Source organism: Pseudorca crassidens, chromosome 20 (assembly GCF_039906515.1).
Source record: "Pseudorca crassidens isolate mPseCra1 chromosome 20, mPseCra1.hap1, whole genome shotgun sequence".
Lineage (NCBI taxonomy): Eukaryota > Metazoa > Chordata > Mammalia > Artiodactyla > Delphinidae > Pseudorca > Pseudorca crassidens.
The window spans coordinates 14,465,006-14,490,763 of NC_090315.1; the positions used below are offsets into that span (position 1 = coordinate 14,465,006).

The 25,758-nt window shown below is 55.5% G+C and overlaps 1 protein-coding gene across 5 annotated transcripts in view; it reads right to left on the reverse strand.

Moving 5' to 3' along the window:
* The window catches only part of PAK4 (p21 (RAC1) activated kinase 4), a 46,538-nt gene that overhangs the window by 12,314 nt on the left and 8,466 nt on the right, over positions 1 to 25,758 (reverse strand). The window contains exons 1-2 of one of the 5 annotated variants that reach the window (XM_067720957.1): positions 8,634 to 8,799; positions 4,750 to 4,923 (exon numbers count right to left, since the gene is read on the reverse strand). The exons of 2 other annotated variants lie outside the window; for them this stretch is intronic. The gene's annotated coding sequence lies outside the window, so the exon portion shown is untranslated. Of the gene's footprint in view, positions 1 to 4,749; positions 4,924 to 8,633; positions 8,800 to 25,758 lie in introns of those variants that run through there. 2 more of the 5 variants (XM_067720956.1, XM_067720958.1) reach the window with 2 other exon arrangements.

Here is a 25,758-nt window from a genome sequence, read left to right on the forward strand (position 1 = left end):
GCGGTCCCGCATTCCAGCCCCCGGAACGCTGCCTATCCTGCCCGCCCAGGCCTCCATTCCTGGCCCACCTGCCAGAGGCCCTGACCTACCCTGTCCTCTCTCCAGGCTTCTCTGCCCTCAACTCTCTCCCAGTTCCAGCTCCTAGCCTCATCCCTACCCGCTGACCTTCCCCCATCTTCCCCACTCCACTCCATCCCTCCAGATGTGTATACCATGTCCCACCACCTCCTCACTGCCTTCCCAGATTTGCCCCCATTTGGCCCGGGGCCCAGCCTCACTCCTCACCTTGGCCTCTCTCACTCTGCCTGCCCATCCTCCGCCCCCCAGCCCAGGATCTGGGGGCCCCAAGTCAGCTCCAAGCCCTCTGCACGAATAGGGTTAGCCACAGGACCCCTCACTAAACCCAGGAGAGGGAGGGGCTCAGGATCCAGACGGGGTGGGCAGGAGGCAGCCTGGAAGACAGGGCAGCCGACCCAGAAGCCCTGCCGTAAACCCCCAAGCCACCTCTGCACGCCGCCCCCAGCCCCGCCCCCAGGTGCCTGTGTGACCCGAAGGGGAAGGGGACAGAGGGTCACACCTCCGGATATTTGCCCGGGGCCAGCCCTTCCCTCTGGGCGCTGCATGGAGGGCAGGACAAACAGAGGAACCAACCGTGTTTATAATGATCAGGCGGGAGCCCCACCCTGGGGCAGCTCCAAGCACTGCCGGCTCCCCCGACCAGAAACCCCCCTTCCCACCAAGTCCCCAAGCTCCTGACTTTATGGGGGCCACGGAAGGGAGAGGAGCTGCTACATATAAAGGGGCCTGTGCCAGCAGCAGAGGAGGCGGGCAAAGAGTAGGCGCTGGGGTTCCCAGGCAAGCCCAGAATTTAGGGGTCAGACAGCCCAGGGCCAAGAGCCCAGCTCTCTGCCTGTGAAGTGTGGGTGAGCTGACCCACCGTGGGAGCTCACTGCATGGCCCTGGGCTAGCAGCTCAGCTGCTCTGTGCCTCAGTCTCCTCTTCTGTTAAAAGAGGACCATGACAGTACCTGCTTCCTGGAGTTCTTATAAGGAGTCACAGAGAACCCAGGCACTGATGGTCTGGCCCCAAGGCCAAGCGCACACAGCAAGGAAGCACGCGGTAAATGTCGGTCACTATCACAGCAGCAGCCAACACTTAGGGAGCACCTACCGTGCCGGCCCCTCTCCTAAGCACTTGACCCGGAGTCCCTCATTTAATCTGCATGCCCGACCCCAGACAAAGGGGCCGTTTTGGGCTTTGTGTTACAGACAAGGAAGACAAGGCACAGAGAGGGCACCCCACTTGCCCAGGTCACACAGCTTGGGAAGCAGAGTGGACACAAGACTCCAGCCCTGTCTAACACAGAGCCCGGGTCCCGCCAGTTCTCAGAATTACGGCAGGTGGGTCCTTGGAGACTCGTGTGTGCCCGGGTCTGCTTGGTGTCCTGTGTCTAATCGCATTCCATCCTCACCACTAACCTGTGAGACAGACATGCTCATCATCCCCAGTTCACGGGTGGGGAGACTGAGGCTCAGAGAGGGGAAATCCTTTATCCAGGGCACCTAGAATTTGAACCCAGGCAGTCGGGGACCGAAGTCCAGGCTCTTACCCACCTGTCCTGCGGTGGTGCTTCTGTTTTTGTCATTACCATCATGGTCCTGGCCTCCAACCCTTCCTCCCTCCTTCTCCACCCTCTCTATCCACACCCAGACCTTGCTCTTCCTCTCCTGTCCTGACCCCACCTGGGGGTGAGGGTCCCCAGCTCCTCCAACCTGCCCAGGCCCCCAGCGGTAGTGTGGGAGGCAGCACAAAGTGGGGCTCCAACCACCGCCACCCCCTACCCAGGAATAAGGAATTACTCGCCCTTTCCACGGGCGTTTGGCCTGTCGGTCTGCATCAGAAAAGCTGTCCAAGCACCAGTCCCCACCCCAAATGCGGTTTACTGAGGCTAGCCCCAGTACTCACACCCCTACCACCACCACCAGCACCACCACCATGGGGGGCCCATGACCCTGCGCAGATGCCAATGCTGAGCTCACCGGCTCCCCGGCACTTAGGTGGAGTGGCTATTTCACTCCCATTTTGCAGATGTGGAAACTGAGGCTCACAAAGGTGAAATCTCTCGCTAAGGTCACCAAGCAGAGGTGGGCCTGGAAGACAGTCTGATCCACTACAGAGTCAACATCCTTAAACTCCTCCCCGTGGCCCACGAGGTCCTGAGAGATCTGCCCATCAGCTCTCCTCGCACACGGCCCCTCGCTCACTCTGCCCCAGCCACTCTGGCCTCTTCACTGTTCTTCAAACGTCAGACATGCCCCCACCTCAGGGCCTTTGCACTGGCAGCTTACAACCCCCCCCCCCCCCCGTGCTGGAACTCTCTTCTCAGTGACCTCCATATGGCTCCCTCCCTCCTTCCCTCCACCCACGTCTGCACACAAATGTCCCTGTTCCTGTCCTACCACCCTCTATGCCCCTTTCCTTGCTTTACTTTTCCTCACTGCGTTCACCATATACTGTGTGTGTATGTGTTTGCGTGCGTGAGCTTCTTCAGTGTCTGCTTCTTCCACCAGAACGTCAGCTCCACCAGCGCAGGGCCTGTCCTCTGTCTTGCTCCCCACTGTACCCCAATGCCTACAACACCGCGTGGCAGGCACTCAAGGAACACCTGGTGAACGAACACATTCGCCTGCACCCGCTATGCTACACCCCTGCTCAGACACCTCAGATTCTGCCAGGCAGTACCTGTGAAACTCTGGCAGAGAAACGCCTGGAACTCAGAGGCAGAGGGTGAAGCAGTGACCCCAGCGACACGGCACAAAGGAGCACAGGGTGCAGCCTGCAGCCACCAGCCGGGGCATAGATGCCTCCGAAGCCCAGTGCTTGATCCCTCAAATGCAGGCACATTTCCCTCCTACTCTAAAATGTTTTATTTCAATTAAAAAAAAAAGTCTTTTGAATTATTTCACATGCGGGATGGGCAGTTTCCGACCTGTCCTAGCAAAAGCTTCCCATTTCCCAGTCATCCCCACGCTCACGTGTTCCACCATCAGACCTTTCATGACACGAAAATGGCACCGTCCTCCCCACCAAGGAAATCAGCGCACGTGGAAGAGCCAGATCTGCTAGTGTGACAACACAGTTAAGGGAGTGTGTGTGCGTGCGCGTGTAGAGGGCTCCTTCCCTCCTGCCCTCCACCTGCTCCAGCAGCCCTGAATAAAGCTGCCCCCCCATCACCCCGGCAGTGGAGGGAGCTGACTCAGCCAGGGCCCCAGGGTGCAGGGGCAGAGCAGAGGATGCGGCAGGGGCCACGGCCACCCCTTCCTAGTCACCAAAATGAAACTAAAGCAGGAAGGGGGCGATGAGGAAGGGCTCACTGGTCCCAGCCTGCGTTCAGCGCTTCCACCGCTGGTTCCCGCCCACCCTTCTGCCGTGATCTCCACCCACCAGCTCCAGAAGCCCCCTCCCTGCCTCAGTTTACCGCCTACCTCCCTGGGCGGTGCTCTGATGATGGAGGGGGAGTCTTAACGTGGCAGCCCATGGCAGGCTCTCGCTGCCCCCCGAAACCCCACACCGTTCCTCCTTCACACCTTTGCTCAGCTCTTGCTGCCCACCTGCGTGTCCCCCACCCCCACCCCCCATTCTCCTCCTGCCCTGAGCCTAGTTCCACCAAGGAACCCTCTGGCACCTTGTCCCCAGACCCTGCCTCACGCTTTGGGACTGACATGTACTCAAGCCCCTCCTTGGCAAACACCTACTCTACCCACAAATGATCCATCACACTCAGCCCCCCACCCCTCCATCCAATCATCAATGTCTACCGAGGACTGATCTCTGCCAGGCCTGGGGCAGAGGCGCCAGGAGCGTCAGGAATATCCCTGCCCTTGCAGAGCTCACATCCTAGGGGAAAGGAGACAGTCAATAAATGAGATAAATCAGAAAAATAGCTAGTAAGTCAGGTGGTAAGTGCTGAGGAGAGAAATACAGCAGGGATCAGGAGGGTGTGGAGGGTGAAGGGAGGTGGGAATTTTCAGTGAAGTGGTCAGGGAGGGCCTTGCTGAGGAGGTGACGCTTGAGCAGGGACCCGAGTGGAGAGAGGAGAGGAGCCCTGTGGGTAGCTGGAGGAGGAGCACCCAGGCAGTGGGAACAGCCGGTGCAAATGTCCTGAGGCAGGAACGTGCTTGATGTGGCCAAAGAGCAGAGAGGAGGCCGAGTGGCTGGGGCCGGGTGAGTGAGGTGAGAGAGAAGGGCAGACTGTGTAGGCACTTGTGGGCCGTGGGTAGGACTCTGGCTTTTTAAAAATTTTTTTATGTGGACCATTTTTTTTTTTTTTTTTTTTTTTTGCGGTACACGGGCCTCTCACTATTGGGGCCTCTCCCGTCACGGAGCACAGTCTCCGGACGCGCAGGCTCAGCGGCCATGGCTCAGCGGCCATGGCTCACGGGCCCAGCCTCTCCGTGGCATGTGGGACCTTTGTGGACCGGGGCACAAACCCGTGTCCCCTGCATTGGCAGGCGGACTCTCAACCACTGCGCCACCAGGGAAGCCCTATGTGGACCATTTTTAAAGTCTTTATTGAATTTGTTACAATATTCCTTCTGTTTTACGTTTTGGTTTTTTGGCTGTGAGCCATGTGAGATCTTAGCTCCCCGACCAGGGATCAACCAGGGATCAAACCTGCACCCTCTGCATTGGAAGGCAAAGTCTTAACCACTGGATCACCATGGAAATCCCCAGGACTCTGGCTTTTACCTGAGTGCGACGGAGCAACAGGAAGGTTCTGAGCAGGGGAGGGATGTGGCCAGACTCAGGTGTTCACAGGCTCCCGGTGGCTGCGTGTGGGGGCAGGGCAGGAGCAGGGACACCTGGGAGGAGGAGGATGCGACAGTCCAGCAGGAGAAGAGGGTGGACGGGACCACGTGGAGCCTGTGGAGGCGGAAGGAATAGGCAGGTTCTGGGCACCCTGTAGAGGTTGAGACGGCAGGATTGCTGAGGACTGACACCACCTTTTGCAACAGCTGGAGCGTGAGCTCCACGGGGGCAGGGGCTTGGTCTGGTCTTGCCCGTCGCCGCATCCCCCAGAGCCTGGCATCCTGGCATCCAGTCCATTCTCTCCCAGCCCTTAGCATCTCCTAACATGTTATATGGTTATGACTGTGTCTGCTGTCTCCCTGCTAAGTCGGTGGCTCGGCGCAGGCAGGAGCAATGCTCTGGTTGGTTACAGGCTGGATCCCAGGTCTCCCCTCAGTGGCTGCTGGGTGGATGGAGGGGACACGTGTTTCAGCGCTGACTCTGGCCTATGCCTGCACCAGGCATGCAGACCAGGCCACAGTGAACCCTCCCAGTGGTTCTTGGGTGCGTGGGTGGAGAGTCCTCTTCCCTCCTGTTTCCCAAACTAGGAAACTGAGGCCCAGAGAGGAGAAGTCACTGCCCAGGGCTGCCCAGCGCCAGGGCACAAAAGCGTCGACTGACCCACGGAGAAGGCCTGTCACTGCCCCCTTAAGCCTCCCGCTTCCCAGCAGCCCTGGCTCCAGCCAAAGCTTCTACTCCAGACAAAGGACCTCAGAGGTTTATGGGACAGGAACATGAACAGAGACAACTCTACTTCCGATGACCAAAACCAAGATCAGAAAGGCTGCTGTGGTCAGCAGGGAATCTGAAGAAATGTTAAACAAAACTCTGCAGGGCTCCCCACCTGGATGAAACTCCCCACTGTGACTTAGCAAGGCCCTGCCCAGCTGGGCCCTGCCACCAAGGGACCCCATCTCCTCCCTGCACTTCACCCCAGCGACGCTGGCCTCCTCCTTTTCAGTCTTGGACACATCAAGCTTGTTCCAGCCTCAGGGCCTTTGCACCCATTGTTCCCTCTGCCCACAGCTGCATGGCTCCCCTTTCTTGATCTTCAGGTCTCAGTGCAAAGAAAACCTCCTCTGGGAGGCCTTCCCTGACCCCCTGACAAAATTTGCACCCCTGCTTTATGCTTCTCCGTGGCATTTATTATCATCTGGCATTATATACCTGTTGACTGTTGGTCCCCCCTCCTTCCCCACCCCCCAGCAGAGTATGGGATCCCCAGGAACAGGGGCCTTTCTCTGTCTCATTCTTGTCGTACCCCTGGCAGCTAGAGCAGGGCCTGGCACACAGCAGGTACCTGGTAAATATCTGTGCAACGGATGAGTGATGTCATCGCCAAAGTGATGAGGCTGGACCCTGAGGAGGTGCAGGGAAGGGTGGTGGGGCAGAGGGCGGCCAGGAGTCCCCAAGGCCCGTCCACACTGCCTGGAAATCTGACCTGATGCCTGTGACGGAACTGAGCCTCTTCAGAGACTGAATCCAGCTATTCAGTGAATAGCCTGGTGTGTGTTCGAAACACAAGGAGCGCCCGGCTGTGAGCCCACTTCCCCAGGCCCTCCCCACCACACGGCCCAGGCTGGGAACTGGAGAAAGTGGTGGTACATTTTGGCCAGAAGCAAGAAGAACATCATACAGGGGGTGTGCCGCCAGAGATCCGCGCTCCCCACGATGGGTGAAAGCCCATAAAAAGACACAGATCGAGGGCCACCCGAGCCTTGGGGAGCAGGGCCTGGAGTCGCATGTGGGAAGTGACGAGCAGCCTGCTCTCCGTGTTCTGGCCACGTAAGCGCCATCCTCCCCTCAGCAGGCCTCTGCACTGAGTGCCGGACAAGGACTCGGAAGGCAGCCGACGAGTAAGAGCGGACGGCCCAGGCTCGTGCCCGCTCCACCACTGCCAAGCTGTGTGCCCGTGAGCAAGTGACTCTGGGCCTCCGTGTCCTCACCTGCAAACTGGGGGTAACGATGGTCCCTATCTCCTGGGAGTGTTTGGACGAGCGAACCAGATGACCCATGCCAAGCGCTCAGAACAGCGCCTGCCGCCGAGTGGGCCCTCACTGCTACAGCCCAGCTGCTGTTATCATTACTGGCACTGCTGCTGCTGCTGCTGAACGAATAAAGGAAGGAACAAGTAAAGGACAGAGGATGCTGAGCACGGTCTCCCAGAGCAAATGTGCCAGTCTGACTACCTCTGTTTAAGACCGTCCTTCTCCAGGGCTGGGATGGGGGAGCATAATGGGCCCCCATCATGCTCTGATGACCCCTGCCCTCCCAAAGGACAGGGCCTGGGGCCCTCTCAGCCACCCTGTGTCCCCGGCCCTGCCCAGCACAGGGTGAGGCACAGCTCAGAGAGTGTGGCTGAATGCACAGATGGCGCTTCCTTTACCCCGAGGTGCTCTAAGCCCCCAGGGAGGCCAGGCGGCTCCTGTGGCAGCCCCAGGCTCAGGTGCCCCCTCCCCGCCTGGCCAGGCTCAATAGAGCACAGACACAAAGGGCACTGCTGGTGTCCCTCACCCCCCAGAGGTGCCCAGGGTGGGGATGGATGCCACAACAAACCTGAGAGTGTGGGCGAGCCCCCAGGGATGGGGGAAATCAGATTCGACTTCATTCATTCCTCCCCTGAGGTGGGGCAGGAAGGAGGGAGGGGGCAACAGGTAGAAAAGAGGCTCCAGTGGCCTCCCAGGCCCCTCCAACCTAAGTCCTTCCCCGCCATACACACACACACACACACACACACACACACACACACACACACACACACACACACACACACACACCCCCAAGACACAGAAGCAAATGAAGTCGCTCCACAGTGCACAGCTGTCCTCAGAGACTGACACAGACATGCGACACAGACGTCCAGCCACACAACCACAGAAACACGAGAACACACACACTGGTTGCACGGAAAAGTCCCCAAGCAGCCCGAGACGGAGCAGCCGCTTGCCCCACACTACCCGGGTACCCTGCTGGCGGCTGTACAGGGGCCTGGGCGCAGGAGGGAGCATCCCACCCCGAGCCTCAGCAAGTGGGCCGGAGGCAACTGTGAGGTGTCATGGGAGAAGGTGGGGAAAGCAGTCTTAAGAGGGGCCTGGCTCAGAGGAAGTTCTCAGAACGAAAGGGCCGCAACACTGGGGACCCACGGCTGGGACCCCAAGAAGTCAAGGATCCGGGAGCCCCTCCACAAACAACGTAAAGACCCATTCACCCCTGAGATGGAGGGACTCCAGAGAGACCCAGAGACACATACAAGGATCCTGGGGGAGCCAAATAACATAATGATACGGACTTCAGCCACCACCTAGAAACACAGCCACATGCTCACACACACAAAATCCCACAAATGCTCCATTATGGCTGGACTCACTAGGAAGGCAGACCCCAAGACCCTCCACACACCCAGGAGCGCTCCTGAGACAGAGTTACACCATGAGACCCGCACACAGACCCAGGCATGCCCACAGCCAGCCCCAGGGTCACCAGTGGCCCAGGGAGGCACAACCCCTTGGAAACACCTCCATGCAGACCAGACCCCAGGAATGCGCTCCCACAGAGATGCTCAGGGGGACCCGCGCCGAGGTGTGGGCTAAGCCCCAGCAGATAGACGCCTGCCACCGCCCACACGGGCACACACACAGCCACCCCGCCCCTGGCCCCAAGACAGGTGTGGCCCCTGGCGCACGTGCTTACGCTGGCTCAGGTGGCCGTGTGTCCGGACTGCCCTCCCGCACACCCAGGCAGCCCTCCCCCTCCTCCGCTCATCCCCAAGGCCTGGGCCAGCTCACCTCCACCATCCTCTTCCCTCTGTCCTGGGCCACCCGCAGTGGGGCAGGCCGGCAGACAGAGGCTTCCAGCTGAAAGATCAGGGAGCTGGGATCAAGGGGTTCCCCTGCCCACGGAGGTGAGCTGGCTGGGCTCTGCGCCCTGGCCTCCCTGGCAGCGGCTGGTGACGCGGCCCTGCCCTGGCAGGAGTTGAGCTTGGCTGTGGCTCCAGCCCATGGGAGGGGGAGGGGAAGGGTGGAGGGTGAAGGGAGGGCCGGAGGGAGGCGGGGCTGAGCCTGGAAAGCCTGAGCCATGGGGCCCACAACTGTCCCAGCGGAGGGAGGGCTGGGCAGGGACACAGGAGCAGGGGACCCAACCACAGCCCCTGCTTCGGCAGGGTCAGTCTCCCACCACACACGCACACCCCCATCTCACTCCCTATGCCAGGCCAGGTGCCAGGGGCCAGAAACAGTGGCTCAGCATGGGGCTGAGTGCCCGAGAGTGGCTGGCGGGGCAGCCAGGTGTGAAACACTGGCTGGGGCTGTGGTGCAGGACACAGAGATGGGGGATGAGTGGCCTCTTTGACGGGGAGGGTGGCTGGAGATCCGGGGCTTGCTGTGTCCCCCTCTCCCTGCACACCCAGGCTGCGATGCCAGCAAGAGCCCCAGAGGGTGCAACGAAGGGGGGCCCTGCTGCTCTGCCCCACTCACCCATCAGGATGAACCCGAGACTTGCGGCCTCACCAGGGGAGATCACGGTAAACAGCCGCCACCCCCATGCCACGGAAATACCTAGGCGTGAGAGTGGGGCTGGATGGCGGGAATGTGGAGAGGGAAAGGTGGGGACGGCTGCGACTCCTGTGTCGCTATGCTGGCTGTCTTGCCAGGATGTAACTAACCTTTCTGAAAATAAGTGGCCCAACTTTCCAGAGAACTTCCTCTGGGCCAGGTCCTCCTCTCAGCATCGACACACATTAAGTCATTTTAGCTCACCACTGCCCTAAATGGGCAGGTACTTTATCAGGCCCATTTTACAACAGAGGAAACTGAAGCCTGGAGAGGCCGAGTGACTTGCCCAAGTGGGCCATCTGTCCCAGTGCCTGTGTCCTAGACCAGCCACTCTGAGCAGGAGGCTAGGGGGCCCAGAACCCCTATCGCAGAACAGGAGAAAAGGACGCTCAGAGAAAGGAACTCTAGAAGGGGTCGTGCAGGCCCACCCCACCTCTGCCTCACACCTTCTCCCCGCTTCAGATCTCACTTTCTCTGAGAAGCCTTCCTTGGCCTGGGGCACAGCTCCTGGCACGAAATCTGTTTCTTTCTGTCTCCTCTGTGGGGGGCAGGGGCCGGGGCTGCCCAGTTCATCCCTTTACTGCAGCCCCTCCTGCAGGAAGCCTTCCCTGACACCCCAGGCTCCATCCCCGCGCTGACCCTCAGGCTGTCACCGTCCCTGACCTGTCTCCCCCATTGGTTCACACATTCGCCCCACTCCTGGCACATACCAGGCAAGCCTGTCGGAGGCCCTGGCAATTCAGCAGTGAACAAACCCGACCAAACTGCCTGTCCTGGGGGCGGACAGAAGAGTAGGACTGCTCCCTGACTTGGGTTGGGGGGGTGGTCGTGTGAGCGGCAGCAATGATCAGATTCAAGCAGGGTCCTGGGCCCTGGGCGGGTACTCGGCTGACGGGCAGCCCAGGGAGAACAGTGAGTGAGCAGGTGGCCTGGGCGGCAGGTGGACAGAGGTGCCTGGGTCCTTCCCACTCCCCTGCTCCGGCACCCTACCACGGCTTCTGCCACAGACCAACTCCTCCAGGACTTTACCACGGGGACCAGGAGGACTGACTGGCTCCAAGGGCCTGGAAATCCCATCTACCCCCTTCTGTCTACCACCTGCTCAATAAGCCAGGGGCTCCCGGCCAGGCCTGGGGCCACGGCAGGGCAGGTCTGGCCCCTCCCGCTCCCCCCCCACGCCCCAGATCCCAGGCTGCCCCCTCCCCCATCAGGGTGGAGCACCTGTCAGGCAGCCACCCAGAGAAGAGCCAAATGGGGCGGGCTCCCCAAACCGGACCGGCTGGTTTGGGCTCTGGTGAAGGAGGCGGTCAGGACTGGGCAGTTCTGACCAGCCAGGGAAACTAGGTCCCAAGGGAAGGGACGGGGAGGGGGGAGGAAGGAGGGAGCACCCCTCCTCCAGGAGGACGTCTCACTGGAAACAAGGGATCCTCCTGGGACAGGCCTCAGGGGCAAGGAGAGGTCGGTTCAAGAGCCTCTCACACCGGAACATATCTTCATTACCAAACTTTATAAACACACCCCAAGCTAGAGACTAAACCAATGAACCCCCATAAAATCCATCGCTGGGATTCTCAACTATTAACATTCTGCCACATTTAGGCTTCATCTATCCCCTCCCTTTCCTTTCCTTCTCTCCGTCTCAGTCTCTGTCCCTTTATAATATGGAACATAGTTCAAAAGCCAATGGCACCAAAGGGAAAACAGGGACAGGACGATGCCCTCCTGCCCTGCCCCACCCCAGCTCAGCCCTGGAGCCACCTCTACTGGAGTTTCTTTGTTTTCTTTCTGAGAGAGCTTATGCACATGTGTGTGTGCACACGCGCGCACAGAGATGCTTATGCACTTTTAAAACTGCCAGAAATGGCAGCGCACCACACGTACGATGCTTTTGCCAACAGCATTCCTCGGCCCCTCTGCGCCGCTGGCACCAGGAGGAATTTGGCAGTATCCAGTCGAGGTGAAGACACACTGGGGACCTGGCAAGTGCTCTCCCACGTCTACACCCAGGGACACACATGAGAAGGTTCACACAGCACAGTCTGAATCGGCGAGGGACTGGAAACAACACAAACGCTCGTCTACAGGAGATGGATGACGAACTGTGATCTACTAGCTCCGCGGAATAGTACACAACAGTTAGAATGAATGACCCACAGCTACATTGGATGGACATCAAAAACAATATTAAACAGAAGAAGCAAAACAAAACCCGATACATCCTAGGACTTTGTTCAGAAATAGCTTAAAACCAGACAAAATGAAATATGCTCTTTAGGGAAGCATACAGAGGTAGCAAAACCAAAGAGAAAAGCAAGGCAGCGACTGCCTCAGAAATCAGGGGAGAAGCTGCCTCCGGGGGGCAAGAGGGCTTGGGACGGGCTTCTGGGGGGCTGGAACCATCTGTGTCTTCAAATGGAGGCGGGTGTTACGTGGGTTTTCCCTTTAAAGTAACTGATCATACTATACATTTATGCCTTAGGTAGGCTAATAATTTAAAATTAGGATTTTAAATAAAAAATATATATATGTCTAGTGATCTTTCCATGCTTCCATCTCTGCAAAGCACAGCCTTGTTGCTTTAGCACCTGTGTGGAAGGGCCACGATGTCTTGAGCCAGTCCCCACGGGGCCAGGTCAGTGGTTTCCAGGCATTTGCTCTTACAAACGGTGCAGCAACGATAACCGTGTGCAGATGTCATTTCACAGGTGTGCCAGCATGTCTGTGGGCCAAATGCCTACAAGTGGGATTGCCGGGCAAAGCTCAGCACTGCCAAGTCGCCCGTTCTCAGCCCCTCCCTCGGCCTCATGCCCAGGGTGTTGTCAAACTCTCCCATCTTCCTCAGTCAGACAGGTGAAGTCTGGCCCCTCTCGGCCTAGTTTTCATTTGCGTTTTTGTACTTAGTAATTGTGCATCCTTTCATATTTATAAAAGCACCACAATTCCTTTTCTGCTAAGTGTCTCTTCAAAGCCTTTGCCTCCTGCATGCTGCGCGGCATGGCCAAAAAAAAAAAAAGTTTTATTTTGGAACTTTCTGGGTCCGTGCTTCCAGTGCAGGGGGCGTGGGTCTGATCCCTGGTTGGGGAGATCGCACATGCCATGTGGTATGGCCGGAAAAAAAAAAAAAGCCTTTGCCTGTTTTTCTGTAAGGGTCAGGGAGACCTCTGTAAACCCACCCCAGCTATCCCCACGTCTCCAACCTCATCTCCCCACCACCACCCCCAACCATGGGCTCCTTCCCACATTCATGGAGCTTGTCAATAGAAATCCAATGTGCATGCACCAAGTCCAGTCCCAGATGGTGTGACGGGGCAGCATGGCCCCTGCCCGCTGGGGCCTGCAGTCCAGCATCGCCTGATGAAGTGTGAAATTCCAGCGGAGACGGGTGGCTGGAGGGCTGAGAGTGTGGGGGAGCCAGGCTGGAGCAGGGCAGGAGCCAGGCCACCAGGGAGGCGGGGGAGCAGAGGCAGGCGCTGAGGACGGGCTGGTATTTGGGAGATGTAACTCTGGCTGCCTTGTCTGTGGAGGATGGGATCAAGGGGGCCTGAGAGGGTGTGCGGACAAGTGATGAGACGGAAGCAGTGTTCCAGGAGACTGATGAAAGCAGCCAGTATGGCTGGACACGGAGAGAGGGGCACAGACCAGAGCTATGTCTGCCCCCAAAAAAGCAACGCTTGTTGATGAGTCAGATACGGGGGGCTGAGGGCAAGGCAGGTGTCAAGGGTGACTTTGAAAGTAGGTAAGTCCTGGTGCCATCTTCTACAAAAGGGAGTGCGAGAGGGGCTCCAAAAATGCCAGGCCCAGGCCCTAGAAGAACTCAGTTGTGAAAAAGGTGAACAAAACGGGAAGACCACTTTCCCCAGTAGTTTCCCCGATAGTTTAAGACCAGCTGTACAGACACAGCAATCAAGACAGTGGGGATAAACACAGTAATCAAGACAGTGGGGATAAACACAGAGCCCGGTGAACGGAATAGAGAACCCAGAGACAGACCCTTACAAATATACCCAAACTGGTTTTTTTTTTTTTTTTTTTTTTTGCGGTACGCAGGCCTCTCACTGCTGTGGCCTCTCCGGACGCGCAGGCCCAGCGGCCATGGCCCACAGGCCCAGCCGCTCCGTGGCATGTGGGATCTTCCCGGACCGGGGCACGAACCCGTGTCCCCTGCATCGGCAGGCGGACCCTCAACCACTGCGCCACCAGGGCAGCCCCCAACTGGTTTTTAAAACATTGATTTTTTTTCACTGTGGTAAAATATACATAATATTTATCTTTTAACCATTTGTAAAGTGTACACTTCAGTGGCATTAAATACATTCACAATGTTGTGGAACCACCTTCAAGGCCTATGCCTCAAACTTTTTCATTATCCCCAAAAAAGATCCTGTACCCATTAAACAGTAGCTCCCCACTCCCTCCTTCCCCCCAGCCTCAGGTAACCTCTATTCTACTTTCCTTCTCTATGAATCTGCCCACGCTAGGTGGAATACGTAAGTGGAATCTCACAATATTTCTCCTATGTCTGGCTTATTTCACTAAGCATGTTTCCAAGGTCCACCCACCTTGTAGCATAAATTAAAACTTCATTCCTTTTAATGGCTGAATAATATTCCCTTGTGTGTATGCACCAAATTTTGTTTATTCATTCATCTGTTGGTAGACACTTGGATCGTTTCCACTTTTGAGGTATTGTTAATAATGCATCTATGAACATTGAAGTATACAAATATCTGTTCAAGTCTCTGCTTCCAATTCTTTTGGATGTGTACCTAGCAGTCGAATTGCTGGGTCATATGGTAGTTCTATATTTAACCTTTTGAGAAACCACCAAACTGTTTCCCACGGCAGCCGCACCATTTTACATCCCCACCAGCAATCCATAAGGGCTCCAATTTCTCTGCATCCTCACCAATACATGTTATTTTCCTTTCTTCTTTTGATAATAGCCATCCTGGTAGGTGTGAAGTGGTATCTCACTGTGGTAACTTATTTTTGACAAAGAAGCATAAGCAATTCAACGGAGGAAAGACAGCATTTTCAACAAATGGTACAGGAACAATCAGACATCCCTATGCTAAAAAATGAACCTTCATCTAAACCTCACACTTGCACAAACCTTCATTCATAATGGATCACAGGCTTAAATATAAAATGTGAAATTATAAAACTTTTAGAAAACAAACAAATCGTCAGGATCTAGGGCTAAGCACAGAGTTCTCAGACTTGATACCAAAAGCATGACCCATAAAAGGAAAAATTAATAAAGCAGACCTCATCAAAATTAAAAACTTCTGCTCTGCAAAAGTCCACGTGAAGAGGATAAAAAGCCACAGATTGGGAGAAAATATTTGCAAGCCACATATCTGACAAGTGATTAATATCTAGAAGTGATAAAGAACTCTCAATACTCAACAGTAAAAAAACCCCAAACAATCCAATTAGAAAATGGGCAGAAGACATGAGACATTTCACCAAAGGGGATACACAGATGGCAGATAAGCTCATGAAAGGATGTTCAACATCATTAGCCATTAGAGAAATGCAAATGAAAGCCACAATGAGTTATCATTACATGCCTATTAGAACAGCCAAAATAAAAAATAGTGATAACGCCAAATGCTGGTGAGGACACAGAAAAACTGATCGCTCATACACTGCTGGTGGGAATGCAGAATGGAACAGTCATTCTGGAAAACAGTCTGGCAGTTTCTTTAAACATGCATCTACCCTTACTTTCCAGCAATTGCACTTATGGGTATTTGTCCCAGAAAACCGAAAATTTACATTCACACAAAAACCTGTATGAGACTGTTTATAGCAGCTTTATTTCTAATAGCCCCAAACTGGAAACAACCCAGATGCCCCTCAATGGGTGAATGGTTCAATAAACTATGGCACATCCACTGCTGAGCAAGAAAAAGGAATGAACTATTGACACAGGCAACAACCCGGATGAATCTCCAGAGAACTATGCTGAGTGAAAAAAAGCCAACACCAAAAGGGGACGTACAGTATGATCCCATTAACATAACGCTGAAATGACAGAATAATAAGAATAGGGAACAGATAGATGAGTGCTTGCCAGGAGTTAGGGACAGGCCAGGGAGGGGATGTGGCTATAAAAAGGCATCAGGGGGATCCTTGTGATGGAATGTTCTATATCTTGACTGTATCTGTGTCAATATCCTGGTTGTGGTCTTGTACTAACCATAATTTTGCAAGATGTTATTATTGGGGGAACTGGGTAAAGGGTACAGGGGCTCTCTCTGTGTTATTTCTTACACGTCCAAGTTAATCTACAATGATCTCACAATAAAAAGCTTAATTAAAAATATTAATAATTAAAAAAATATTAATAATTTAATGAAAATGCCAGACCCTTTCCCACCTTAGAAGATGCTATTCATTCTCCTTGGAACGCACAGCTTTCCACACACTAACTCCTACTCCTTTTACAGCCCTCAGCGCAGATGTCTCCTCCCCCAGGAAGCCTTCCCTGATTTCCTAGGGTGGAGCCAGGGCTTGCTTCAAGTTCTCGGGGCCTCCTCCACCAAAGCCATGACCCTCGGGCCTGTGCTTTCCTCAGGGTCACTCTGGGCTGTCACTGCTTAGTGCTGTGTCTGTCTCCCATCACTGGACATAAGGGCAGGGCCTCGGGCAGACAGGTCACCATCCTGTCCCAGGCATCAGCCAGCACAGGGCTGGACTCAGAGGAGGCACACAGTGAAAGAGTGAGGGACAATAATGACAATAATACTCTCAGCTAACACTTGTTAAGAGGTTTCTATGTGCTAGCTCTCTTTTGAGTGCTTTACATGGATAAAATAACCTTTATAACAATCTCATTTTACAAATGGGGAAATTGAGGCCGAGGGGGGCTGGAGGGGAGCCACAAGCCCAAGGTCACCCAGCTAGTAGGTGGCGGAGCTGGGTAGCAAACCCAGGCCTTCAGATCCAGAGCCTTTGATAGTCATCTCCACCCCACAGGGCTTCTCCATGAAAGGCTGGATGAGACTGGCTAACAGGGGAAGCAGAGGGGCAGAGGAGGCAGGGGAAGAGAAGAGACCCTCCCTGCACCCAGCCCCCAATCCATTCCCATGTGTGTGGGGGGGTCTCACCCTTCTCCAGGGAAGGCCCCTCCGTGGAAGTGACAGATCTGGGATGGTACCAGAACCCCCTTCACACCTTACAAGTGTCACGGAAGGCCCCTTACAGGTCATGGGCCTACAGCTGAATCCCAATTGTCAACCTGGGTAGCTGGCAGTGCCCTCTCCGGACAGGGACTACCCACCTTCATTTGAGGCAGAGGTGTCACACCCAGCTGGAGCAGGGGGTGGCAAGCCGAGAGGAGCCCCAGAGCGCCCTCCTGCGGCTCCACCGGGGCAGGGATGCTTTCATCTGGCTATGGGGAGAGGCTTCCATCTGACCCATGCTGGGGAGCATGCGACTTCACTTAGCCACCCTATTGAGAGCAAGCTGCAGCTGAGTGCTGGCGGTCTGGAGCCATTTACATACAGTGTTAAAACCTGCAGAACAATATGGGATACTATTTATGGAAGCAACAAGGAAGCACAGTGAGTACCTGCGGGAGGGGACCCAGGGGACTTTAACCACGGCAAGCGTTTTTTCTCTCTTAGCTGGGCAACAGGCCCAAGGGAGTCCATCAGGTGATTCTCTGATCTCTTGAGGGCAACTGTAATCTTTCATGATTCACAAACGAACAGGCAACAATTAAAAGGAAGAAAAGAGGGCTTCCCTGGTGGCGCAGTGGTTGAGAGTCCGCCTGCCGATGCAGGGGACGCGGGTTCGTGCCCTGGTCCGGGAAGATCCCACGTGCCGCGGAGCGGCTGGGCCCGTGAGCCATGGCCGCTGAGCCTGCGCGTCCAGAGCCTGTGCTCCGCAACGGGAGAGGCCACAACAGTGAGAGGCCCGTGTACAGCAAAAAAAAAAAAAAAAAGGAAGAAAAGAGGGCTGAATTTATTTGATAAACCTGGAAAGAGCACACGAAGGAGGGGGCTTCTAGGGTGCTGGCAACGCTTGTCTTCTTGATCTGGTGGTCGTTAGAAGGGCGTGTGCTTTATGATTATTCACTAGACTGAACAGGGAGGTCTCACGCAGTTTTCTGTACACGTGTCATATTTTACACTCTGGTGCAGGAAACACCAGGGGTAGCAATTCTGACAGCTGGAAGCTTCCTCCATACCTGCAGGTGTCCGCAGACAGTCTCTTTTGCTCTCTGTCCATCTCTCTCTCTCTCTCACACTCACACACTCCCAAGGCTGTAACTGCTGCCGCGATCAGAGCAGTAGCCCCCCTTGGCCCCTTGCAGCTCTTGGGCTGTTTCCTGCAAAGGAGACAAAGGCCTGGAGGCAGCCAGACTCAGCCTCAGCCCCAACACCCAGGTCTCTGCACATGCCCAGCACTCTGGTGTCCTGCGTGGATCACACTCCCTGTGGAGCCTTTCTGGCCACGGGGAAGTATCTATCCACGGCGTCCCTACCCTGGGGTGCCACAGCCGGTCACCCAGAGTGGAAGGAGTTAGTTAAGATTTGGTAGGGTCCCCACGGTGGGGACAGCCCTAGGTGGCTCACCTGTGCCCTGCGCTGGAGACAGAGGACACCAACGAGGCCAGCTACAGAGCCTTACGTGTGCGCACCACACTAGTGCAAGACAAGGCGGTGAGCAGGGTGCTGTGAATGCCTCCATGTTGCAGAGGAGGAAAGGGGGGCTCAGAGAGGGGAGGTGCTGGCCCAAGGTCACACAGCATGTATTAGAGCCAGGATTCCATGGCAGGTGTGACCCAGGCCAGAGTCCACTCACTTAACCACGTTCAGGCTCTTATTCGTCCCGTTCAAGGCTCTTATTCGGTCCGCACTCAACAATTCTTTATTATGCACTCAGTATGTGCCAGGCATTGTTTTAAGCACTGGGGATACAGCAGTGAGTAAGATAGTCCCTCCTTCCCAGAGATGACATCCTAGTGAGTGAGATGGAGTTAAGACAACACACAAGTAAACAAAAAAGTCCGTAACAAGTGGGAGAGGGGACAGTGCGGGGAGGGGTGTCTCTGGGGGGCGGCATTTGGGCAAGAGCAGGGGAGTGAGGGAGCCACGTGTGGATCCAGGGAAGAGTTTTCAGGGTGGAAGGAACCACAACTGCAAAGGCCCGAGGACTGAAGCCTGCCTGGCACATTCCAGAATGCCGGAGGAGGCTGGCCAAGGAGGCTGGCGTGGCAGGAAGGGAGGAAGGGTGGAAGGGGAGAGTGGCCTGGCTGAGGTCAAAGAGAGTCTACACTAAATGCAGAAGAACAGCAGCTCCCGGCGCCCAGGCCTCTTGACCACAGCCCTCCAAGGGAGGTGTGGTCCCCCTACCAGCATCATGTTACGGAGGAGGAAGCCCGTGGGGGATGGGAAAGCTTCCCAGGGTGGCTCTGCTGGCCAAGCGCAGAACTGGGGCAGGAGTCCCTAAAGCTTAACCGCCAGGCCAGGCTGAAGGATGGGGGTGGGGCTGGGGGTCAGGGACGGCTCTCAGCTGGGCGCCTCTGGTCCCAGCAAAGCAGGAGCCCAAAGCTGTGCACTTATGACAATAGTTCACTGGAAGCCAGGGGCTCACACACAGCCCTTTGCTCCCAGGCCCCGGCCATTCTGCAAGTCAGGTCTTTGGCTTCCTCCCGCTCCACTCTGCTGTAGCTGGGTACCAGCCTTACTAGGAGTGACTTAAGAACTTTTTTTTCAATCCACTCACTTAAAAAAAAAATTAAATTTATTTTAAAATAGTCACTCAGACACAAATGTTGGCCTGATGGTCCCACAGAGCACCGCCTATGAAATAAGGGAACCTGAATCCAGTAGCGCCTCTAGGCCTAAGGCCCAATATACAGGAAGTACAGGGGACAGAGGAACATGTGAAATGACACCACAAAGATGCATCAGTGAGATCCAGAGTGTGGAAACTTCCAGAGGAGAGAGGACCAGGGTTTTTGACGACCCAATAAGCAAGCACAGGAAAGAGCCGCCAGGGGAAACCCTATGGACTACAGAAGCCTTCAGGGGCCTATCAACCGAACGCAAAGCAGACCCTGTCTGGATGCCAAGTCAAACAAACACATGAAAAAGGATGATAAGACAGCTGGGGAAATGTGAGGATATTAAGGAAGTACTGGTTCTTTTTCTCCTGTGACAATGGTATTGTGTGTGTGTGTATGTGTGTGCCTGTGTGTTTTAAGGATTCCTTATCTCTCATAGGCAAAAAAAATCTGAGATACTTATGGCTGAAGTCTATGATGTTTGAGAAGTGCTTCAAAAGAATCAGGGAGGTGGGGATGGGGCACAGATGAAAAAGCCTGGTGGTGACTGATAACCGCTGAAGCTGGGGACGGGGACGTGGGGAGGGCATCAGACCACTCTTCAGAGCATGTGTGGACACTTCCATTATACAAAGGTTTTAAATGTTTTGCAAAAGGAAATGTGACCTAGTCATAAAGGTGAAGAATTAAGGATCGCTCACCCCGTGAACCTTAATTACTAAATCCAAACACATATCCTGCCTCTAATAACTGTAACAGTAATCACGGCAACAGTAACCAGAATGACATAATGATGACAGCCCTGTGCTGAGTGTTACACACACGCTGACTCAATTCTCCCAGCTACCCTGGGAAGCAACAAGAATCCTTCTCCTCTGGCTCCAAATGGGAACCAGTGCAGAGATAGCCAGGGTTCAGGGCCTGGCCTCAGGTCACAGAGGAAGCTCTGTTGGGGGTGGGTGAGGCTGGCGGGGGAGCTGCATGCCCAGCCCTTGCTGGGAAGGGGTCAGGGAGAGGAGGCCAGGGAGCCCTTGGTGAGTGGGGACACACAGGGGCACTGGACTCTTGGTCCCCCTTGTTCCCATCAAACAATAACGGCTCCTGCAATGCAATATTCACATATTAGCACAAACCTTTCCTGAAATTAAACCAGGAGCCACCCCACGGGAGCCTGAAATGGCAACCAGCAACAGATGACAACACCAGATCTGGGGCCCACGGGACTTGTTAGGCTCCACCCCTCTGGATGGTCCTCCCTGCAAGGTTGCAGAGCCAGCCCCAGTACCCCCGGCCCCTGACCATCAGTGGGATGGGTGCCCTGCCTCCCACCCTCTCCCACGCCAGGTGCCAGGAGAAGCAAGGAGGCTGGAGTGTGTGTGGCAGGGGGAGCCTGTGGAAGGAGGGAAGCCCTCCTTCCTGTTCTTGTCCTGGGCCTGTAGAAACCATCTCCCCTCTGTGGCTTCAGCAGGATCCTGGCTCTAAACAGGGAAGCTAAGGAAGCCTCTTCAGGGGAGGAGGGAAGCAGAAATTGAGGGAAAGAGGGAGAGAGATAGGAGGCAGAGACACAGGTAGAGAAAGACAGGAGCGGGGCGGGGACAGAGAGATAGCTGCTCAGACAGAGGTCTGGAGGGCCCAGGGATGGGAAGACAGGACAGCAACAGAGGCTGCACCACCAGGCACGGACGCCTTCTTTGGGCCTCAGCTCCCTTGACAGTAACATGGGAATAATAATCATATCTTCCTACAGTGTGCTTATGGAGGTGACATGACTTAATCATGCCATGTCAGAAACCCAGGAAAGTGCCCAAACCCAGGAAATCGCAAAAGCTAATATATGTTTCCTATCATTCTGTAAGCCAGTGGCTCTCATCTCGGTTCAGAATTGCACTAGAGTCACCAAGGGAGCTTGAAAAAACCGCACAAAACCCAATGCTCAGGCCTCACAGCCAGAGATTCGGATTCAAATGGTCTGACCTTGGACCCCCGCATGGATGCCTGCACCAGGTAACCCTAATGTGTGGCCAGAGGTGAGCACGGGATTAGGGGTGGGGGGCCTGGACACACAGTCCCAGGCCTGCGTCCTCGAGGGGTGGTGTAAAGTGAGACAGACTGATGGGGGTGTAGGCCTTAGGGGCTGAAAGGGAAAGGGCGGGGCAGGGTGAGTGCCCAGGAGGCCCCCCTCTCTGCCTGCCCACCCTCCCCCACCGTAGCCACCGGGAGTCTGAGGCCTGCTGAAGAATGCAAGGAATGAAGCCAGGCCTGGCACGGCCATCTCCAGGTCCCCGCCCCTTTCACAAACTCCCAAGAGCCCTTCCTTGGTCAGGTCACTGGCCAGATTGCCAACCACCGCCCCCGGGAAGGCCTCAGCAACCACTCAGTCCTCCGGTCCTGAAGCCCGCGCCCAGCCCTCTCCTCAGAGCGCCCATCCTGAACCCCTTCTCCTCTTGGGTCCTCCGCAACCCCAATGCTGGACCACAGGGCGCAGCCCAGGGGTGAAGCGCTTATCAGTGGTGGAGGGAGTGACACTGACAGCCAGCCTGTGGCTGGCAGAGTTTATCACCTGCTCTGGAGGCAGGAGTGGCCTGAGAAGGCTTCCCAGAGGTGGTGACCTTTAGGCCAGGACCCAAAGAATAAATGAGGTGAGAGCACTAAAAAAAGGCCAGCGAGGCTGCAGTGCAGCTGGCAAGGGAGGGGGGCAGGGCCTTGCTGACCAGAGGCGGGACTAGGTCCCCCACCGCCCCAGCAGTGGGAACCATAGAAGGATTTTAAGCAGGGCAGGGACCCACTCTGACCTCACCGGCATCTGCTGCACTCCACCCCGTTCTCTCCCAGGGACGGAGAACCGCAGCTGGCCTCCTGGGGGTGCCGGGGTACCCCCAGATCCTGCCATGGCTACGGGGTAAGGGCTGGACCCTGGCTCCTTCCCGCCACGCTGTAAGGAGACCCCAGCACTGCTGCTTCCTGCATCCCTGAGCCTGTTTCCCGATAATTAAACTGTAAGCTGATTAGTCAAGGAAAACCTTTAATTAGCCCTTGAAGTCATTCAGGAAAATTACAACCTCCTCTCTGGCACCCTGCCTGCCCTCTGCCAGGGCCCAGGGGCGGTGCCAGGGAGAAAGCAGGGAGTGGGGGAGGTGGGCTCCTGCCTCTGCTGTGAGAGCCTCACCCAGCAGAGCCAAGCCCAGCGAACAAGGCGCCTCGTGGGAGAGGAGGCCACAGGCTCCCCCTGCCACAGCACAAAGCGCCTTGGAATAAATCCAGCAAGCGGCGGGCAAGGCCCAGGCTGGAGACGTGCGATACTTTGCTGAAAGACACCAGAGAAGACATACATAAACGGAGAGACGGACCACGTTCATGGACTGGGAGACTCCATGTCACGTCTGTGTGTGCGGCAAGATGCTTGTCTCATCTCTAAATGGAATCATGAAAAGTCAAATAGCCGAGACACTCGGGAAGGAGGACATGTGGAAGGGCTTGCTCTCCACACCACCGAGACTTACTATCAACTACAGAAATTAGGACATGGGGTACTGACCCAGGAATAGGCAAACCAAGCATAAGAAAGGAAGAAAGTACCCAGAAACAGGCCCACTTATACAGAGAGATAATTTATGACACAGGTGGCAGGGGAGAAACGCTGGTTTGTAATAAATGGTACACGGATGACTGAGGATCAGATGGACAACGTGAAACTGGGTGCCTATCTCACACCACACATACACACTCCAATTCTAGCACAAAGGAAAACTAAACGTGAAAAGCAGAACTATAAAACTATAAAGGAAATGGGTGATAACTGACTGCATTAAAATTAAAGGCTTCTGTTCATCAAAAGGCACAATAAAAAAAGTGAATGGACTTCCCTGGTGGTCCAGTGGTTAAGAATCTGCCTTCCAATGCAGGGGACGTGGGTTCGATCCCTGGTCAGGGAACTAAGATCCCACACACCGCAGGACAACTAAGCCACAACTACTGAGCCCGTGGCCTCAACTAGAGAGCCCATGCGCCACAACTAGAGAGAAGCCTGAGTGCTGCAATGAAGAGCCCGTGTGCTGCAAGTAAGATCTGATGCAGCCAGATGAATAAATAAATAAATATTTTTTTAAAAAAAAGTGAAAAGACAGGCCATGGACTGAGAGAAGGCAGGAGTACCATCTAGGAAACACATGTTCTTGACCAGAATCTAGAATTTAACTCACAGAAATTCAAAATAAAAATGCAGACAGGGAATTCCCTGGCGGTCTAGTGGTTAAAAAAAAGTACAGACAGCCAGAGGAAAAAGAGGCAAGTGACCCAAATGGGCCATTCATAGGAGGGGCGCTCCAGATGTCTGAGGAGCACGTGAAAAGCTGCTCCAACACCCCGAGGAGACACCACCACATCAGGTTACTCACTACTGGTGCCACCCTCACCGCCCTCATCTCTGAAATGGGTTGAATCCTTCCAGGAAGGACTGAGTAGAAACAGCGTGGGAGTTGTGTGCGGGCACTGGGCCCGGCACGTGCAACCCCGCGATTAGTTCTCCCTGTTAATCAGCCTCAGGAATGAGGACTCCCCAGGCCCAAGGTCTTTTCAGGCCTTCTCCTGCCTCTGACCTGGGAGGTCGGGGGTGTGGCTAGAAGGCTAAGAGTCCAAGAGATAGGCTCCATCTGGGTAGCAACTGGGTCTGTTTATCTACCACAGTGTCCCCGGAGGCCACAAAGGGCCAGGCACTCCAGAGTATTTGCTGGAAAAACGGGTAATAAACCAATCACATTCACATTTCTATGCCAGGCACTAGGATGCGTATGTTAGGAGCAGAACTTTACACAAGGACACGCAGAGGAAGAAGCTGAGACACGAAGAAGCCCGAGTGGCTGCCGAGATTTGAATCCAGAGCAGTGGGAGAACGCCAGTCTTCCTTCAGCTCCTGGAAGGCTCCTTGCGCTCTCCCGCCTGGAACCTCTGCACAGGCAGCTCCCTCAGCCTCGACAGTCACCCTCCTCCTCCCTGAGCTCATCCTTCAAGCAGCAATTCCTCCTCAGGAAAGCCTGCCCTGTAATTCTCACGTTGGGGGCGGGGCGGGCGGGTGGGGGAAGGACACCCCCCCACATCATACACGCTGGAAATGACACTCTCTGCTTATTATGGCTTGTTCGTTCATTCGGCCCACCAGTGTTTACTGAGCGACTACTACAAGTCAAGCCCTGAGATACAACAAGGGACGCGAGAATCCCCCCCCAACCTTGAAGCTAAGTCATTCGGGGCGGGGCGGGGGGGGCGGGCCGAGAGGACACTAACCCACACGCCCACAGTCATAACTAAGGATCAGTAGTGACGGTGAGTGGACCAGGAGAACCAAGCAGGGGAAGGTGGGGAGAGAGAGTGACGGCACTACTGTAGACAGGAGTCAGGCAGATCTGCCTGGATGCAGGGATGCGAGGTGCTGCAAACACAAGGGAGCAGCATGAACAGAGGGCCTGAGGCAGGACCAGCCTGGAATGTTCCAGGAATAGGGCGGCAGGAGAGGAGTGAAGGCGAGCAGGGAACCTGGGCCAGGATCTTGTGGGGCCTTGGAGGCATTCCCAAAAGAGATGAAGCCACGGGAGGGCGCCCAGCAGGGCAGGGAACCCCTGGCTGGGCACGGGGACAAACTGTGGGGGCAGCGGGGGAGTGAGGAGGCGGCCACATGGCCCAGGCAGGAGTGGAGGGCGGCTGGAACCAGGCGGAGACAACAAGGAGTGGGAGGCGCTGGGGTCTAATCTGAGGCAGAACAGCCGGCTTTTTTTTTTTTTTCCAGTACGCGGGCCTCTCACTGCTGTGGCCTCTCCCATTGTGGAGCACAGGTTCCGGACGCGCAGGCCCAGTGGCCATGGCTCACGGGGCCAGCCGCTCTGTGGCATGTGGGATCTTCCCGGACCGGGGCACGAACCCGTGTCCCCTGCATCAGCAGGCAGACTCTCAACCACTGCGCCACCAGGGAAGCCCCAGCCGGCTTTCTTGACATCGTGGATGTGGAGGATGAGGACAAGAGGAGCCAGGATGACGCCAGATTCCCGGTCCCATGGAGAGGACGGATGGGGTGCCCGTGAACGAGGCAGGGTTGCTGGGAGGAGATGGGGCTTGGGAGTCTGGTCTATTTTACCTGTCTCCGCATCACTCTTTGGTCAAGGTCTGGGTCGCCTGCCAGACTGAGCCCAGCGAGGGAGCCTGCTGTGTTCACCTCTGGGTCCTGGCACCCGGGGCCCCAGCACAGGGCTTATCAAGGAGTAAGCATGGGACTCCCATAGGTGGGATGGGTAAGAGCTGGCATGGATAGGAGCCCGGGGAGGAGAAAAGGACAAGAGGACTCATCTCAGCGATAAGAAGCACACATGTTACTTCTGTAGGAGAAGAGAATATAAAGTGTTCCAAGGTCAGTTACAAAGTCTGAGAGACCCAATGCAGGGAGGACGAGCAGCGCTGCTGGGTGGGCGCACAGTTACGGCCACTCTGGACAGCTGCGTGGCGGGCTCTGCTAAGGGGGTGAGACTCGACCCTCTGAGCTGAGCACCGCAGCCCGGACGTGATCCCTGGAGA